The sequence below is a fragment of the Tenebrio molitor genome, chromosome 4, assembly GCF_963966145.1.
Source record: "Tenebrio molitor chromosome 4, icTenMoli1.1, whole genome shotgun sequence".
NCBI lineage: Eukaryota > Metazoa > Arthropoda > Insecta > Coleoptera > Tenebrionidae > Tenebrio > Tenebrio molitor.
Genome location: NC_091049.1, coordinates 6,692,748 through 6,711,622, shown reverse-complemented (window position 1 = coordinate 6,711,622; position 18,875 = coordinate 6,692,748).

The following is an 18,875-nucleotide window of genomic DNA, read 5'->3' as shown; positions in this document are numbered from 1 at the left end:
TGTTTCGACAAGTTGACCAGATAAATATTGAAAATAATTTTATTATTCATCGAATTATACGTTGCTTGGCAATTGAGGGAAGGTACGCAATTTTCTCATAAAGGGAAAATTAGATCGAGCTCTATTGGTCAATTTGATTAATTCATAACTAAAAATCTGTTGCACCCTGAATATTTTTCTAAACGTTTTTTGCCTTCATTACCATCAAGGAATATACAGTTTCAATTTGATCCGCGAGTTCTGGGACACCTGTATATTAGATTGTTATAGTATTTTATTTTTCACTTTAGTATAATTGCATGATAACTCCTAGGATACGAAATACGTAAACATGTCCATAACAACCGGGGAATAAAACAGGGCGTAATAAGAATAAGCGGGTGTAATAAGAATAAGCGGGCGTAATGAATTCATAACGCCCTCATCAATTCATAATTGCAAAGATGCCAATTTTTTTTTTTTTAAAGAACACGTATAGTGAAAAATAAAATCTTGTATGCACCACGGCGTCACCGAATGATTATGCCCATCGAACGATATCCATCTCTCGGGCTAAAGCCCTCGAGCTGGATTCATCGTTCTCCGGGCGTAATCATCGTTGTAACGCCCTTGGTGCATAAATAGCTATTACAGTAGAAGTCCGTTAGGATAGCCTTTACTGCCGAGCCAGAGATTTTGTGAGTGAGCTCGCAGAGCGAGTCGAATAATACTGGCGAGGCTGTAAAGACCCTAACGGACGTGTATTGTACAATAGTTTTTGTAATATCTCTACGATTCGTTCGCAATCAAGATATGCCCGATGTCCGGAAGTGAGGTATCGTTATTGCCTGCAAAATCACGCTTGTGTTAGTCTTAAAATTGTGAAGCATCATCTTCGATCTTGTCTACATTTGCTGCTGTTTGTCAAATTTGTTCAACACAACTTTCCGTTGAAAATAAACGACTGAAATCAATAAAAAATCGCGGTCAAGATATTCCCGATGTCCGGAGAGCAAGTGAGGTCATCGTTATTTCCTGCAAAATTGCGCTTGTGTTGGTGTTCAAATTCTGAAGAATCATCTTCGATCACGTCTACATCTGCTAGTGGCATACGGATTTCGATTAATTCAAGGTGTGTCCCATAACATTAAACATTAATTATTGTACCAATTGTAAAAAAGTTGAAAAATAAAGTTTAGATCTACGTTGCTATAGTTATTTAGTCATTCATAACGGCCGCTCCCCCTCATAACGGACACCCTTAACGGACTCCGGCCGTTATGAGGTTGTTTACATGGTGACAAACAGTCCGGAAAGTCACCTTTAACAACTAGATATTACAAAAAACATTAAAAAAGAGGGTGGGCGTGGGTGGCCGGGGAAAGTACCCCGGAGCCCCGCCGCACCACCCTAAAAAAAAAGAGGGGAAGAGGAAAAAACAATTAGCCGACCGCAAGGTACTGTTACGATTTAAATCGCCGCGCGATTGTAAATCTTCGCGATTTTTCTAGAATGTTCTAGAATCCATCGCGACGGAAACGTACTCGGACTTCCGCCGAAAAATCTGCGCACAGAGGGGGTGGAAGCTATAAATCGGGGGAACCAGAGACAGAACGGGGATTTTTCACGACCTTTTGCCGGTGGTGTTGTCAGTGCCTGGGGAGAGTCAAGGGGACAGTGATCGAGTGAATTTGCAGGGCCGACGAGACGACGTAGTGGAGTTCACGAGGGCCGTTGGAGACGATTCGTCTAAGTACCACCGCCCACATCGCCAAGCGGATCACGGACTTCACTACGGAAGGTTCCAGACCGAACGCTTTTGCGGATCAGGATCTCGTCGAGTTCTGTCAGTCCAGGTCGTCCCCGGACTCACCGGAAGGTGCCGGATCTACCCACCAGCAAGTCCGGAGCAGTGGTGACACCCCAATTTTTACAGGCCGTAGCTTCTCAAAGTTTTCGGTTGTATTTTGTCACTCCGTCGAACTAATTGAGCGTTTGTATTTAACTATAGTCAAATTTCCATTGTCACTCATTATTTCGACGGGTGAAAAGTTCCATCAAATTCATTTATTTGTATATCGCGTTTAGGATTTATAATTTGTTCCACTGTTAAAGTTGCAGTTTTGTCATAAGGCGCGTCATTTCATTAATCGTACTAACTTAAGAAAAAAATTTCTTATCAAGTCCGTCGGGTTTTTATATTCACGAACGATTATCAATCCGTGAGTGACCTCGCCAGGAATTGTGTATCGCGCTCACCGAACGTTTTTTTTGCGCGTGGTTCTTCACCGGTCCGTACCGGAGAAAAACATCTCAACTTCAATTTTTTTTTTTGGAGCGAAGGAAGACTTGGAGGACCTCCCCGCTTATGCGGGCGGCGTAGCCGAATAGCGACGTTACGTAGGACCAGTCGGCCTTCCTCCTTCGCTAAAGAAGGAAAAAAATTTTTTTTTGTTTCGCCGGTACTCGTTCGTTGAATATCTGGGACCCGGAGGACCCTCCGAGGAGTTAGGGTTATTCAATTTTGTATACGCCATAGGGCTAGTCAGGCTTCGTTGTTTTCTTTTTCATTTATATCATTATTTTCATTGTTGACATCTGAATAAACGATTAGTTGGAAGATTGTGTATCATTTCCCGTACTCCGGGCTGTTCTCACAAATTTTTCAGCTTCAGTCGGCGTTTCTCGTGGTTCGCATTGTGAACCGAGTCGAAGCCACGACTTGTTCGTTATACCCCTGAACATTCCGGATTTGTAACCGGTAACAGGGTTGCCCAGTTTCGGGAGCGTAATTTATAACGTAACAATATTGGGGGCTCAACCGGGATTCATTTTGAATTTCGTGGGCTTCGGTCGTCGGTAGCGCGGCCCGAGAGCGCAGACTGAGGGTTGATTGCCCCGGAGAGCGGGAAAACATTTTCTTGTAACTTTGTCTAATTTCTTCTTTTGTTTTCATCTGGAACACACTTGGAACCTGACAACCTAACTGACCCGAAAAGCCGACCCAATCTTTAGGCGAGACGAGCAGAAGGACCAGGAGTTCACATCGTTACCTCCAGGACCTGCAGGCGTCATCGTCGTGTTACTGGCAGGGGGTGAGTCGTGAACGGTCTGTTTGTTCTCTGGTTCCCATACGAAAACTCTTGTATTGTTCGTAAGCGGTTGTATAGTATACACGGTCATGGAGCTGATTATTACTCCGGAATGCCTCTCTCGCGAGGAATTAACTCATGAGCTGTCGGTCCGTGGGACGAAAGTCACGGACGCGGACGGAGTTGACAAGCTGGTGCACAATCTCAAATACTATCTTGCGCTAGAGAGCAGCGGTGTTTTGTTTGAAACGGGCCCAAGATTGGACCCCAAGTACGAAATGAAACGGTGCTCCGAAATTCTGACGGAAATTCAGGAACTTTTAGCGAGGGTGTTGGACGAGGCCAACAACAGCACGATAACAACAAAGATCGCTCATTTGAGGAAGCGGTTGAGTCGATTCGCGGCGGAACCGGGACCGCAGGTGGAGGCGAAGGGGGCACTGACTGCTGACCTAAATCGAGCCATAGACAGCTTCACAACTCGTGTGAAGTTCCTTGCGGAAACCCCAGAGCTGTCCATGCGTTCGGGACCACTAGAGTTTGGCGCGACTTCTTCCCCGCGACGAACCGAGCGAGTGGTCGAACAAACCCCGTCCAGGAGTTACCATAACTGGGGCCAGGAGATAGGGAGCTGGAACATCGTGTTCAAGGGGGACAGGTGCAATGACCTCGCCGTCTTCGACTTCATTGTGGAAGTGAACGAGAGGTGTGCCTCCCTCGGCCTGCCACAGGACGACCTCCTGAGACACGCTAAATTATTGTTCAAAGGCGATGCCTTAATTTGGTACCGCATGGTCGAAAACCGCGTGTCCAGTTGGCCAGACTTATGTGATCGGTTGAAGGAGGAGTTCTTACCAATCGGTTACTCGGATACGGCGCGCGAAAATCTTCTGAGATATCGTCAGACGGGTGGTCAAACCATCGGCATGTTTCTCGCACGTTTCGAGCAGTTAGAAAGTTACTTACCGCGACCGCTGCCGTTCCCGGAGAAGATGACCGCGATCCGGCGCAATATTCTCCCTTATTACCAGGATCGACTGTGGGACAAGGAAGTCGACACTCCAGACGAGTTGTACCGGTTATGCCGCCGTTTGGACGCAAATCGTTTCAGCATTGATCAGCATGTGGACGCTCAGCGGAGAGCGCAATCACACAAGGACCGTGCGGCAAATGCGTCAACGGCACCAAAGGTCACTACCTCTCGTCCGGAGGAAATTACTTGTCCCCGTTGCAAGAAAACGGGCCACGAAGTTCGCGATTGCCAGTACGCAAGGAAAATTAAGTGTTTCGGGTGCGGTAAATCGGACTATACCATCACGAACTGTCCAAATTGCACACGGGATCTGGGAAACGGGTCCGGGGGACAGCGCAATTAGGTCGCGCGTTGCCCTCCATAATAAACTCGACCAAAGCGGCTTTGAATTACCTTTTTGCAAGCTCTAGGAAGGATGAGAGTCCACAGCTGAAGGTTAGCGTTTGTGGTTGCGAATTCACAGCGCTACTGGATTCGGGGGCGAACCGCGTCTTCGTCGGATCAGCCGGGTGGCAGAAATTGCGAGCGCTGGGTTTCCAGTTACATTCTACAAGGATAGATAGTTGTACCCTCGCGTCCGCGTCGGAAATTTCCTGCATAGGAGCGGTGAATGTCCCGGTGACGTTAGAATCAAGGGTGGGCATTTTCGAGGTGTTAGTGGTGCCCGATGTACGCCACGAGATGATCCTGGGGATCGAGTTCTGGATCGGCATGGGCATCGTGCCTAATTTGCGCCACCTAACGTGGGAGTTCGCGGACTCGCAGGCCGACGTTACCTTGTTACCACCGCTGATAAACCATTTGATGACGAAAGACGACTTAACGGCGGTACAAACATCGGACTTGGAGAGTTGCGTCAAGGAATATTTCAACCGGACAAAAAACACGCCTTTGGGTTGTACAAACGTTGTGCAACACAAAATTACGTTGATCGAGGGTGCGAAACCGGTGCGGGCTCGAAACTACCGCGTCAGCCCCTTCATCCAGCGTCTCATAGACAAAGAGGTCGATGAGATGTTGAAGCTGGGAGTCATAGAAAGGGCCGAGTCGGAGTGGAACTCACCGTACCTCATGGTACCAAAGAAGGACGGTTCCTATCGGTTCGTGATCGACTTCCGCGGGGTGAATGCCAGGTCTAAGAGGGTGTGTTATCCTCTACCCAACATCTCCCACATTTTAGACAATTTGGGGAACGCAAAATATCTCTCCAGCTTAGATATTAGAAGCGCTTACTGGGAGGTCCCCTTGGAGGAGGGTAGCAGGCCTTTGACGGCTTTTTCAATACCGGGACGCGGACAATTTCAATTCAGGCGGATGCCCTTTGGGTTACATTCGGCGCCCGGCACGTTTCAAGCCTTGGTGGATAAATTGTTCACTCCCGATTTAGAACCCTACGTGTTCGCGTATCTTGACGATATCATAATCAGTACGCCGGATTTCGAGACACATCGAAGAATTTTGAAGACCGTTTTCGACAAGCTGTCGGAGGCAGGACTGACCTTAAAGGAGTCAAAATGTGAGTTTTGCAAGCCAGAACTCCGCTATTTAGGCTATGTAGTAAACCGACGGGGTCTCAACGTCGACCCGGCTAAGGTCAGTGCTGTCGTCGACATGCCGCCGCCGAAGGGTGTTCGCGATGTCCGTCGTCTGATAGGGATGATGAGTTGGTACCGGCGGTTCGTGCCGAATTTTTCGACCATGGTGGCGCCGCTCACCAACTTGACAAGGAAAAGTACGCGTTTCACCTGGACTGTGGAGTGTGAGCAAGCGTTCACAGACGTCAAAAATGCCTTGGTCAACGCGCCGATTTTGTCGTGTCCAGATTTTGACCATCCCTTTACTCTCCAGTGCGATGCAAGCGACGTCGGAATCGGGGCGGTGCTCACGCAGAACATCAACGGTCAGGAGCACGTTATCTGTTATTTGTCACGCGCCTTGTTACCGGCGGAACAGAGGTATAGTACCACGGAGAAGGAGTGTCTCAGCGTCATCTACGCGATTGAACGTCTGCGATGTTACCTAGAGGGCACGCGGTTCACGGTGGTGACCGACCACTACTCCTTATTGTGGTTAAATAATCTGAAAGATCCGTTAGGACGCGTCGGCAGATGGGTCATGCGCTTGCAGGCCTTCGACTTTGACATTGTACACCGGAAGGGTAAGGAAAACGTCGTACCGGATTGTCTATCGCGAGCGGTGGCTCCGGTTACGGCCCAAATCGAACAATTGGAGGCGGCCAAACGAAAGGGTGACAAATTTATCGAGCAGCTAATTCAAAAAATTACCGAGAATCCATTGAAGTATCCGAACTTTAGAGTCCGTGACGGTCACGTCTTCAAGAGGGTTAAACGTCGTGACGGGGAGCTCGACCCGCAGTGGAAGTGGGTGGTACCGAAGGGTTCGCGAGATGAGCTGCTCAAACGGTATCATGACGACGCAGCCACGGGTGGACACCTCGGCGTCTATAAAACATATCATAAGATCCACGGCAGCCATACTTGGCCCCGGATGAGAGCGGACGTGTGTCGTTACATCCGGAGATGCCCCGTCTGCGCCAGTGTCAAACCGGAACAACGGCCACCAGCCGGAACCATGGGTTCTCGTCCCGAAATTTCCCACCCGTGGCAAATGATCAGCGCCGATCTGTTTGGTCCTCTACCACGAAGTACGAACGGCCACGAGTACGTGCTAGTCATCACTGACTATTTCAGCAAATTTCCATTATTCGTACCGGTCCGATCGCCAACAGCACGCAAGGTCATAGACGAGATAGAGCGAAGAGTGTTCTTAATGTTCGGAGTCCCGGAGTTCATTATCGTGGATAATGGGGTACAGTTCGGAAGGAGTCGTGAATTCCAAAACTTTTTAAATAATTACGGAGTGAAACCGTACTATAATTCTCTATACACTCCTCAGAACAACCCCACGGAACGGGTGAACCGGACCATGAAGTCACTGATCGTCTCGTATACGGATCAGGATCAACGGAAATGGGACGAAAATTTAGATCGCGTCGCGTGCGCCTTAAGAACGGCCAAACACGAGGCTACCAAACAGACTCCGTACCTTTTAAATTTCGGAAACGAAATGATAGACCACGGCACGGGACATGAACTGCGAAGGACACGGGAATCGCTGGACGACGGTGCGGAAGCAAACCCACTTGGGGAACAAGTGACGGAGTCCAAGTTGGACAAAGTACGGCGCGTGGTAACGGGGCTCATTAACAGATACCGGGATAGAGCGAAACGGTACTACGATGCGAAGCGTCGGGAAGTTGAATATGCGGTGGGTGATCTGGTTTGGAAACGATCCTATCCGACAACCGATGGCACCAAACATTTTAGCGCCAAATTGGCAAAACCATTCGTAGGTCCGTTTACAATCACGGAGCGCCTCGGTAAAAATGTCTACGCCCTCGTGGACGATCTCGGTGTCTACAAAGGCAAATGGCATGTAAAGGACCTCAAGCCAGATCACACACGCGAGAGCGAGGACGATCATGATTCCAGTTGCCCGGAGTTCACTGGACGGGAGTATGAAGACTCCGACGGCGGTTCCGACACGAGCTCGAATGAATAACGTTCAATCGTGTTTCGCAGTCACCAGGACAATCTTCAGGTTTTCTTTCTTTTTTTTTGAGTCTCTCCGGACTTCACCGGGACCAACCGGAGCGAACGGCTAGCACGTGGCCTCGGTCCTACGTGTCGGGAGAAAGGACGGCATAAAAGGGGGCTGCAAAGTTTTGTCGGGACCTGGAGTTTCCATTTTTTTTCTTTGTTGGATCGTGAATGTCGCCAGCGTCCTCGTCCATTTTCGATGTCGATTTTTGAGCTTTGGGAGGTTGGTTGGGAGTGCGGCAGGTCACTTTCGCGATTTTTTTTTTTTTTTTTCACCGGTTCGGCTCGGTGTCGAAGAGCGAACGGTCGCGTGGTCAACATTTGGGGGTGACAAGTGAGTCGTTGCGTTTTGCGTTTCCATTTTTATGTCTGGTTGTTGCGTTTCGTGAATCCGAGGAGTTTCTAGTTCGCAAGGGACGAAAGTTGTATTTTCGGACGTCGTGTCGTCAAGGTTAAGGACCCGGAGGACGGTAGCGTGGTCGTCGGCGTGGTGCGCGGGCGGTCCGGGGCGAAAGAGGGAGAATCGTGGTGAGGTTCACTAGGGGCGAGTGTCCTCTGGAGGGCCGAAGTTGAACGGTCGAGGAACTCGGCGCCATAGCGCTGCGGCGGATTTGGAACCTCACGCACGGAAGACCAAGAGTGGTCGAACGCCTAGTTGCGGATTTAATTCCTTACTTTTGCACTAGATCTTCGCGCCGTCCACGCGACGAAGAAGACCTACCACCGTGATGTCGTTCCGTTCGGGAGATTGAATCGGTTTTTGACAAAGTCGCCAGTTTTTGAATTTTGCAACTCGGGGGAACGAACGCACGATCATCAATGTGGGACGCGGGCGAAGAGCGCGCCGACGGTTTCCAGCGGCTATTTCGAACTTGACCCACCAATGTTGACAGTCTTCAGGGTTTTCGTGTGTTGTTTTGAAATTCGTGCTCGGTTGTGGTAGCAACGGCTACACAGCCGCACATGGGTTATCAGTTTTGCAATTCTTTGGGAGGATGGAAGGGCGAGCGGAGGTCTCTCTCGGGGTAGCCAGACCATCAAGGCGCTCAGGAGTAAACCCCAAATTTCAGGGCAGTCCAGCAACCGAGTCAATTTGCACAAATGCCTATTGTTTCAAGCCGTTATATCGACGTGGCTGTCGGTTCCTTCAGATACGGTAAAACGGACCCCTTATCACTCCGAAACTAAATTTCAGCGGCTGCGGCTAAATAGCAGCAAGGGGTGTGGGAGAGTTTTGTTATTATATGTTTGGGTTGTCAAGTTTTAAATAATTTGCATACGATCCTTCTGATCGCGTCAGTCTGGCAGGACTACAAACTGCTAGGTCTGTTCCAGAGACCTGGGGCTTCACCCCGAACAGAATCATCTACTGGACATTCATCATGTGAGGTAATTTAACTCCGTGGTCGAGTTTACTACGTTGGGGGTCCACCAGTTTTCTCTATCGGTTCACGGTTTGTAAAAATTTCGCCCAGCTCAATTTTTATATTTTAGGGGGGGTCGCGTGTTACGATTTAAATCGCCGCGCGATTGTAAATCTTCGCGATTTTTCTAGAATGTTCTAGAATCCATCGCGACGGAAACGTACTCGGACTTCCGCCGAAAAATCTGCGCACAGAGGGGGTGGAAGCTATAAATCGGGGGAACCAGAGACAGAACGGGGATTTTTCACGACCTTTTGCCGGTGGTGTTGTCAGTGCCTGGGGAGAGTCAAGGGGACAGTGATCGAGTGAATTTGCAGGGCCGACGAGACGACGTAGTGGAGTTCACGAGGGCCGTTGGAGACGATTCGTCTAAGTACCACCGCCCACATCGCCAAGCGGATCACGGACTTCACTACGGAAGGTTCCAGACCGAACGCTTTTGCGGATCAGGATCTCGTCGAGTTCTGTCAGTCCAGGTCGTCCCCGGACTCACCGGAAGGTGCCGGATCTACCCACCAGCAAGTCCGGAGCAGTGGTGACACCCCAATTTTTACAGGCCGTAGCTTCTCAAAGTTTTCGGTTGTATTTTGTCACTCCGTCGAACTAATTGAGCGTTTGTATTTAACTATAGTCAAATTTCCATTGTCACTCATTATTTCGACGGGTGAAAAGTTCCATCAAATTCATTTATTTGTATATCGCGTTTAGGATTTATAATTTGTTCCACTGTTAAAGTTGCAGTTTTGTCATAAGGCGCGTCATTTCATTAATCGTACTAACTTAAGAAAAAAATTTCTTATCAAGTCCGTCGGGTTTTTATATTCACGAACGATTATCAATCCGTGAGTGACCTCGCCAGGAATTGTGTATCGCGCTCACCGAACGTTTTTTTTGCGCGTGGTTCTTCACCGGTCCGTACCGGAGAAAAACATCTCAACTTCAATTTTTTTTTTTGGAGCGAAGGAAGACTTGGAGGACCTCCCCGCTTATGCGGGCGGCGTAGCCGAATAGCGACGTTACGTAGGACCAGTCGGCCTTCCTCCTTCGCTAAAGAAGGAAAAAATTTTTTTTTTTGTTTCGCCGGTACTCGTTCGTTGAATATCTGGGACCCGGAGGACCCTCCGAGGAGTTAGGGTTATTCAATTTTGTATACGCCATAGGGCTAGTCAGGCTTCGTTGTTTTCTTTTTCATTTATATCATTATTTTCATTGTTGACATCTGAATAAACGATTAGTTGGAAGATTGTGTATCATTTCCCGTACTCCGGGCTGTTCTCACAAATTTTTCAGCTTCAGTCGGCGTTTCTCGTGGTTCGCATTGTGAACCGAGTCGAAGCCACGACTTGTTCGTTATACCCCTGAACATTCCGGATTTGTAACCGGTAACAGGGTTGCCCAGTTTCGGGAGCGTAATTTATAACGTAACAGTACCTAAGAGGCCAGGAGTGGTGAAAGGGGAAGGCTACATTAAAAAAAAAACAAAAAAAAAAACAAAGGAAACGGCTGAGCACTAATATTCACAGCAAGAAGCACATATCTTTGCGTGAAATATTTAATCAACGATCTTAACTTTTTTTATGTTTTGACAAGATCTTTTAGTTCGGATGCAGTTGCAGCTTTACTTTCAAATATTAGACTCCGAGGAGGTAGCAATGACCTCACAGATTGTAGAGCAGCTGAGCATGCAGTTCGACTAATTTTAAAGAATGGATTGATGAAGAGTGTGAATACATCTAATCTAAAATCTGGTCTAGAATACACTAGTAAGGCAAAATTAATAGAAATTCAAAATTTAACTGCTCAGCCTAATGAAATTATCGTAGTATTACCCGACAACGTTATTGAAAAGTTAGAAAAATTACAAGCGTTTAGATGATGGTTTAGATATACATTTAATAAAAATTATGTGGAAATAGGATCAGCAGCCACAGCTGTGTAGCTATTTAATTTTGAAATTGAAAGAAGGTGTAAATTGTGATATATGTTTGTCGACTTTATGTGATAAGTCACCTAACAAGAAAAGTCCCTTGTTAGAATTAATTTACAATCAAGATAGAGGAAATTTAATAGAATTTTTGGTCAAAATTATACAGGAAATCTTGCCATATCTTCCACATAAAAAAGTCGATTATATTTTGAACAAAATTTTAATTTCATACCTTTATATCAACCCCATTTTTCGATGTAAAATTCATAATTACACTGTTTGAAGTATAATGAAAGGTAAATTAGTATCTCCGGTACTAAGTAATTATTGTAATTCGAAGAAACAGTTTTTTAAAAAGACAAACATTCTTATCAAAAAAAGAAAACTTATGAAATTAAATTAATTAAGAAAATAATTTAGAATTACATAATCATCTGAACTCTCCACCACCCGGCGGCACGGCAATTTTGCCGGAGTACATACACTATTACGGATCATACTATCAAGTAATATTGCAGTGCTTATGTGTGTTTTATGTTCTGTGTCAATGTTAAGGAATTTCCTCACGATATGACATGAGTATAATAATATACCTTTTTGAATTTCAACTACCAATTTGTTCTCTAAGTCCAAAATTTTTAAATTTTTAAAAAGAGATTGCTGTACTATTCCCGTTGCTGAAATTATAAGTGGTAAAATCGAATTTTTTTCTAAACACTTTCTGGTTTATACATTTAATGTGGTTGTGTATCCTTTAATAAGCTGAATTTAACTGCTAAATTCATGGGTATAATTTTAGCGAATATATCATGACGTTTCTTATATTCGCTTTGAGCCAACACGGTGCAAGAAGAAATGATGTGTTCAATAGTTTCCCCTTCAGTTTCGCAAATCCTACATTTATCAATGATCGATTGCAAACCGTATATGTGTTTTTTATAATTTCTTGTATTGATAACACGATCTTGTATTGCAAATATAAAACCCTAAGTCTCAGGGTGAATATTTGATTTCTTAAGCCATGAAGCCTGAATATTAATTTCTGGTTGCTCCAGTTCTTTAAAGTATCTCCCATGTAAAGGCTTCTGTTTTATATTTTCTATAGTGTCAGGTACATTTGGCTCAACAATACCTGAAATTATATCTGTGGCGGTCGTGAAAAAGTAGGTAAGTCGAAAATGTTAATTTTTCAGGGCAACGATTCAAAATTCCACATCATTCCTAAAATCCTGTAATTAAATAGAAACTTCTTTCTACCTATACTTGCTTTCAATATAAGTAAATTTTAAACTGTGAAAATCTGAATTATTTAATTCCATGATTTATTATTAATGTGTAAACATCGTTAACTCATTTTTGAAATATTTGACTTACCTACTTTTTCACGACCGCCACAGATATTATCACTTAAATTTAAAGGTGTGTAACCTTTATCGGCTGAAACCAAAGCATTAAAAAAGGTGTTATCACGAGCTCTATTGAGAATAGTTATTTACACTGCAAGAGAGGAAGGTAAAGCTTTTGTTCACGGGAATTGCATGTTCGGCCACGACGCGCAGCGGAGTGGACGATGCAATTCAAGTGAACAAAAGCGGCCTTACTCTCGAGTGCTGTATTTGGTTTTGTTCGATACCTTCAATACCTCCTTGGAAAATGAGTGTAACTTTACATTCAAAATTGTAAATAAAATAAATAAATCACATTTTCGGAGAGATCTGTTGCTATGGAAAAAAATAAAATTCAAAATAAACAAAGTTTTATAAAGTCAATAAAGTGATTGTGTACACGTTGTGGAAATGGATGTTGAAGAATTGTATGTTCCTGAAGATGTCCTGGGTGAGGCAAGTACCGCGAAGTACCAAATGGTGCCTACGAAATCAAAATTACGATACCAGAAAGAATTGGAAATATTTACACAATGACAGATCGGGACACGGATCAAGGGAAAAGACGAAAATGTGATGGCATATTTTAAAAATATAGAAGCAGCATCAGCGCGGTCGTGATATTCAATGTTGAAGAGTACACTGTTTGTATTTCAAAACGTTGACATCTCCAGGTAAGAGGTTTTTTAATAAGCTATTAGTCATTTTAATACATATAATATAATAAATGGTACAGGTTCAACAGTCTTACCTCCTTTTTGAAAACAAAATGTAGAAACTATCAGCCGAAAAAAGCTGCAACTTTTTCAAGAAACGATGTTCGCAAGTTTTTACTGGAAGCGGCGGACCAAGAGTGGATCCTTCAGAAAGTTGTACTGATGATGGGCATATTCGGTGGCTGTCGTTGTGATGAATTATGTAATAAGATGAATTGTTATAGTTATCATTGGTATGTAATTATTTTCAATACACAAATTCTTTTTGAGTGAAAAGTCAGTGAAAGTCCGTGAGCGAAGGAGAATGAGCGAAAGTGAAACCTTCACCCACTGGTAACCATGGATACAGACCCACACTCTAGGGAGGTATCGAACAAAATAATTTTTTAGTGAAGCAATTTGATTGTGTTGTAGAATTTCTAGATTTGAAAAACCCCTACCACCATTTTCGCGTGGTAAATTAAATCTTTCAATAGCAGATTTGGGGTGATGTTTACAAAATTTTGTAAAGAGAACTCTAGTTTGAATATTTATATTCTGTAAATTAGTTTTGGACCATTTAAAACACCAAAAGAATAGGTTGACAATGGAACAGCATATGTATTAACTGCTTTATGATTTGATTGATTAAAACCTAAATATTTATAAAATTCTCCTTTATTTAAATTTTTAATGATTTCTCCTTCTTTAGTTATACAGGGTGATCCCGATATAACCTGCCAGAAGAAATCCAGTAATAGGTGACGATGAGTAGAACTCGTACACAAAAAATGTTTCTAATAAAAGTCTTTTTGTTTTCGAGATAAAAATAATTGAAAATTTGGTCAAAATTTGCGGTACGCTAATGAGTTAATCGGTTTTAAAAAGGTAATTCTGGTTACTTGGCTGCAATTTCTTTAGCAACGGTACCTGTAACACCTATGATATTTGTCAAGTTTAATTTTGAATTTGCGAATCCTTCAAAAATTTATGAAATTCACAAAACAAGAATACGCCGATTTGCATTTACTCTATGGCGAAACACGTGGTAATTCAACACCGGCAAGACGACCATACGGCGAGCGTTTTCCTGAAGGAGTCCTTCCGTCCCGTTGTACATTTGTGGAGCTACATCTGCATTTATGTGAGGTTGGTTCTGAGATCCTCCATCGAACCCCTCTGGATTTTAATTTTTGGGGCCACACGAAAGATTTGGTATACGAAGTTGAAATAAATACAAAAGGCCAACTCCCGAAACGCGTAACAGAAGCCGCGAACCAGACCGTAAAAATCCAGAAATGCTGAATTCTGTTTATGAAAATTGGTACCGGCGTACTCAAATGTGCTTAAATGCCAACGGAAGGCACACAGAACATTTATTATAATAGCTATTTATGCACCAAGGGCGTTACAACGATGATTACGCCCGGAGAACGATGAAATTTACGTTACGAACATTTTCGTTTCCCGTTTTTTTTTTGCAACCAACTGTACACACAAGGATGCATTTTTGTAAAGTTTAGTAAAGAATAAAAATTAAAATTATACCTACATAATATATGACAATAAAATTTTGAGTCATACATCAAAAATTACCATATCGGTTTTTTCACTATTGGTAAATGCCATTCTTCGCTAAATTATTCCACTTTACGTCCAATGTATAACAAATGTCATGAATGTCATCATAGGAGCAAACAATTGTTGCTGTAGAGAAAATATTGGTATTATAAAGTTCGCTTTAGTTTCATTTTGACAACAATGCCTGACAGTTTGTTTCAACGCAAAATATTTTCATTTATCTGCAGGTGGTAGTACACTCTTCAACACGCTTTATCTTCAACAATTTTAACCTTAGAACCTAGACATTTTTGTAAGAGTGTCTAGGGGTTGGAATCTACCATCAGTTAAAGCTTGTATGATATAAATACTATATGAATCACCCTGTATGTTTTGCAGTATTAAAAATCGAGAATTATTGTAAACTACTTCTAATAATAAATTTCTTTTTTAACGTCCGTCAAAAAAAGTGCAAGTTTTTTCATTCGTTTTTCAACAAGCGTTAAAAAAAGTGTCATAGCGGTTCATTTTTGAACGCATTTTGCGTTAAAAAAAGTGCTGTAGCGTGTCATTTTTTAACACAATTATAAAATTTTTCATTCATAATTAGTAGTTTTTTTAACGAGTTCGTATGTAAATTGGGATTTTTTTGGCATGAGTGGGCCAGTTTAGAACGCGAGTAAAACGAGCGTTTTAAAAGTCCACGGGTTCACACAGGAGAAAACTTTCAAATTTTGAGAGTGTCGAAAAAATTGTTATCTAAACTTACGGGTGCCAAAAAAATTTTGTATGCAACTCGTTAGGAAAGTATCTTTTTTTTACTCGGCGGATTTGCGCACTCGCTTCGCTCGAGCGGCAAACTTTCCTTCTCGTAAAAAAAGTATTACTAGACATTGATTTTTTTTTTAAACTGGATATTTTAATTTCACTCCAGCTTTTTAAATATTTTGTACTCTTTGTATCAATACAAGTGAATGTCATAGATTGACAGGACTAGTATGTCACTGGAAGAATAATCCGATATGGTTTTTGAGTGGGAGGACAAAATGGCCGAGGATGGTAACAGTATCGAATCTTATTTGGAAAACAAAACATACCTACTTATCTTGTGTAAATTAAAAAAAAAACATATATGTTTTCTAAGAAAGTAGAAGCAAAAGTAGCCGATTTTGATATCAGAGGAGCTGTTAAATTATTGTCCTCGGATGACTCATTAGCTTCATTCAACGAAGATGTTGCTGAAGAACTTAAAAAAAAACATCCTTCACCATCTCGCGAACTTTTTTTCCCAGACCCTTTCAAACCAGGAGACATTAGTTTAATAGTCAATGAGCAAAACGTTCGAGAAGCTATCAATTCATTTCCTGCCGGTTCTTCACCAGGTTTAGATGGCATGAGACCACAATACTTGAAAGATATCATATCTTTGTCAGCGGGTGAAGCAGGTCAGAAGGCACTAAGAGCTTTAACCAAACTGTGCAATTTTTTATTATCTGGGCAACTTCCTTCAGAAATCTGCCATTTATTGTATGGTGCGTCTTTATGTGCCCTTAACAAAAAAGATGGAGGAATTAGACCGATCGCTATCGGAAACTGTTTGCGAAGATTGACCTCAAAGCTAGCCTGTTTTCAAAGTCGAAATATTGTAAATTCGTATTTATCTCCACACCAACTTGGAGTTGCAACTAAACTAGGATGCGAAGCAGCAATTCATACCACACGAACCTTTGTTAATAACGATCAAAACCGTGGCAAAGTTCTTCTTAAATTAGATTTCAAAAATGCCTTTAACTCAGTCGAACGGGATTGTATTCTGAAAGAAGTCCAATGTCATACCCCACTTCTGTACCCTTATCTTTATCAATGCTATAGAAATCCTTCAACTTTATTTTTCGGTAATCATTTAATTTCTTCTTCTGTTGGAGCCCAGCAAGGAGATCCCTGCGGTCCCATGATTTTTAGTCTTGCCATTCAACCAATTATTTTATCTTTGGATTCTCAAATGAATATATGGTATTTAGATGATGGAACCTTAGCTGATTACCCAGAAGTAGTTTTATCCGACTTTAAGAAAGTTATAAATTTATCTCAGGAAATTGGCCTTGAATTAAACTTTAACAAATGCGAGATCTTTTGCTGTTCTAGAGACACAGATTTAAAAGTCATAAAGGAATTTCAAAATTTAGCACCAGGCATTAAAATCTGTGACCGGGAAAGTTTATCTCTTTTAGGCTCTCCAATCTTTGACCAAGGTTTCAAAAACACCGTCGAAAAAACTATAATTACAGTTGAAAATCTTTTAAACAAAGCTGAACTCCTTAACAGACACGTGGCTTATACTTTAATCAAAAACTGTCTTTTCATACCAAAATTTAATTTTTTATTAAGAACAACTCCATTTTGGAAATTTTCTAATTATGTTAGTTCAATTGATTCTTCTTTAAAGTCTTGTTTAGAGAGAATACTTAATTTACGTTTAACTGATTTACAATGGCGTCAGTCCACTTTACCGATTAGATTTGGTGGTCTGGGAATTCGTCGCATTTCCGATATTTGCCTCCCTGCTTTCCTATCTTCAATTAATGGGGTTAAAAAGCTTGTTTCTTTATTACTAAACTCAAAGGATAATGAGCTTAATATTCACCATTATGATGAAGCTTTAGCAGCCTGGGGTGTAGCAAATGAGAACGAAATACCAACAATTCCACAATTTCAGAAGAATTGGGATAATATTAATATCAAAGGAATAATTGCCAATGACTTAATCTTTAATTCACCTAGAGACTTGGCTCGTTTTAAAGCTTTGCAATGCAGAGAATCAGGATCTTGGTTACATGCAATACCTTCTCCTAATATTGGGACTCTTTTAGATAACACTTCCTTCCAAGTTTGTATTGGTTTAAGATTGGGTTGTAATCTTTGTACACCTCATATTTGCAAATGCAATGCGAAAGTTGACGAAATTGGCACCCACGGTCTAAGTTGTTTCAAAAGCAGTGGTAGATTTTCAAGACACACTGAAATTAATTCCATTATCAATCGGTCTTTAACTTCAATTCATGTGAATTCAACTTTAGAACCAAACGGACTGTCTCGGGATGACGGAAAACGCCCAGATGGGATGACTTTAGTACCGTGGATTAAAGGTCAACCTTTGGTTTGGGACGTTACTGTTGTAGATACACTTGCAGACAGTTACGTATTGAAATCATCTGAAGTCTCAGGTTTTGCCGCTGAAATGGCTTGCAAACGCAAACATAGCAAATATAGTTCAATCATTTCGTCAAACTACGTGTTTAAAGGTTTAGCATTTGAAACATTAGGCCCTTGGTGCAAAGAAGCCATCGATTTCATTAATGTCATCGGAGACCGACTTATCGCGGAATCAGGCGATTCAAAATCAAAGAAATTCCTTTTCGAGAGGATTTCCCTTGCCATTCAACGTGGAAACGCTGCAAGCATTCGGGGCACTTTTCCAGATTCCGCAATATTATCGGAAATTTTTGTATTATAAAACAAAAATGTTTATGTAATTATGTTATAATATAATATTTTTATATGTTTTTAAATTTTATTAATAGTCCATTCTTGCTGAATTTCACCCTCCAAAATTATTGTGGATGTTTCTTTAAGTTATAATGATATCAAAGCATTAAAAGTTCTTGTGACTTTAAACAATGCGAAGAGCCAATTTTATGGTCCTTCGAGCCGGACTGCACCGTAGTGGCGCCCTCGAAACGATATATTTGCGTCTTTGACAGACAAGCTCCACATTATGACGATTTAGATATCGATAAGAACTTTAATGTCTAATTACGATTCGACGAGGTCACGCCGTAACTATCAACTCCCATCAGCTTGATGAAATTTTGTCGTTATGTAGCAACCCACACATAATTTCCACTATAAAAGATCTAAACTTCCAACCCTCGAAGTCAGTCGGTGCGCCTTCATCCAGAACACCACACAGCTCCAGACTCTTCAGGTAACAATATTTTGTTCATATTTACTTCTGACAACCATACTTGCAATCTTGCAGTCAAAATGTTCGCCAGAAAATTCTTCTTCTCCGCTTGTTTGGTACTCTTTGTGACTCTAGCTCTTGAAAGGAGCCGCACAGTCCACGCTAGATATCTTCCAACAAGATCCAACGGTGACAG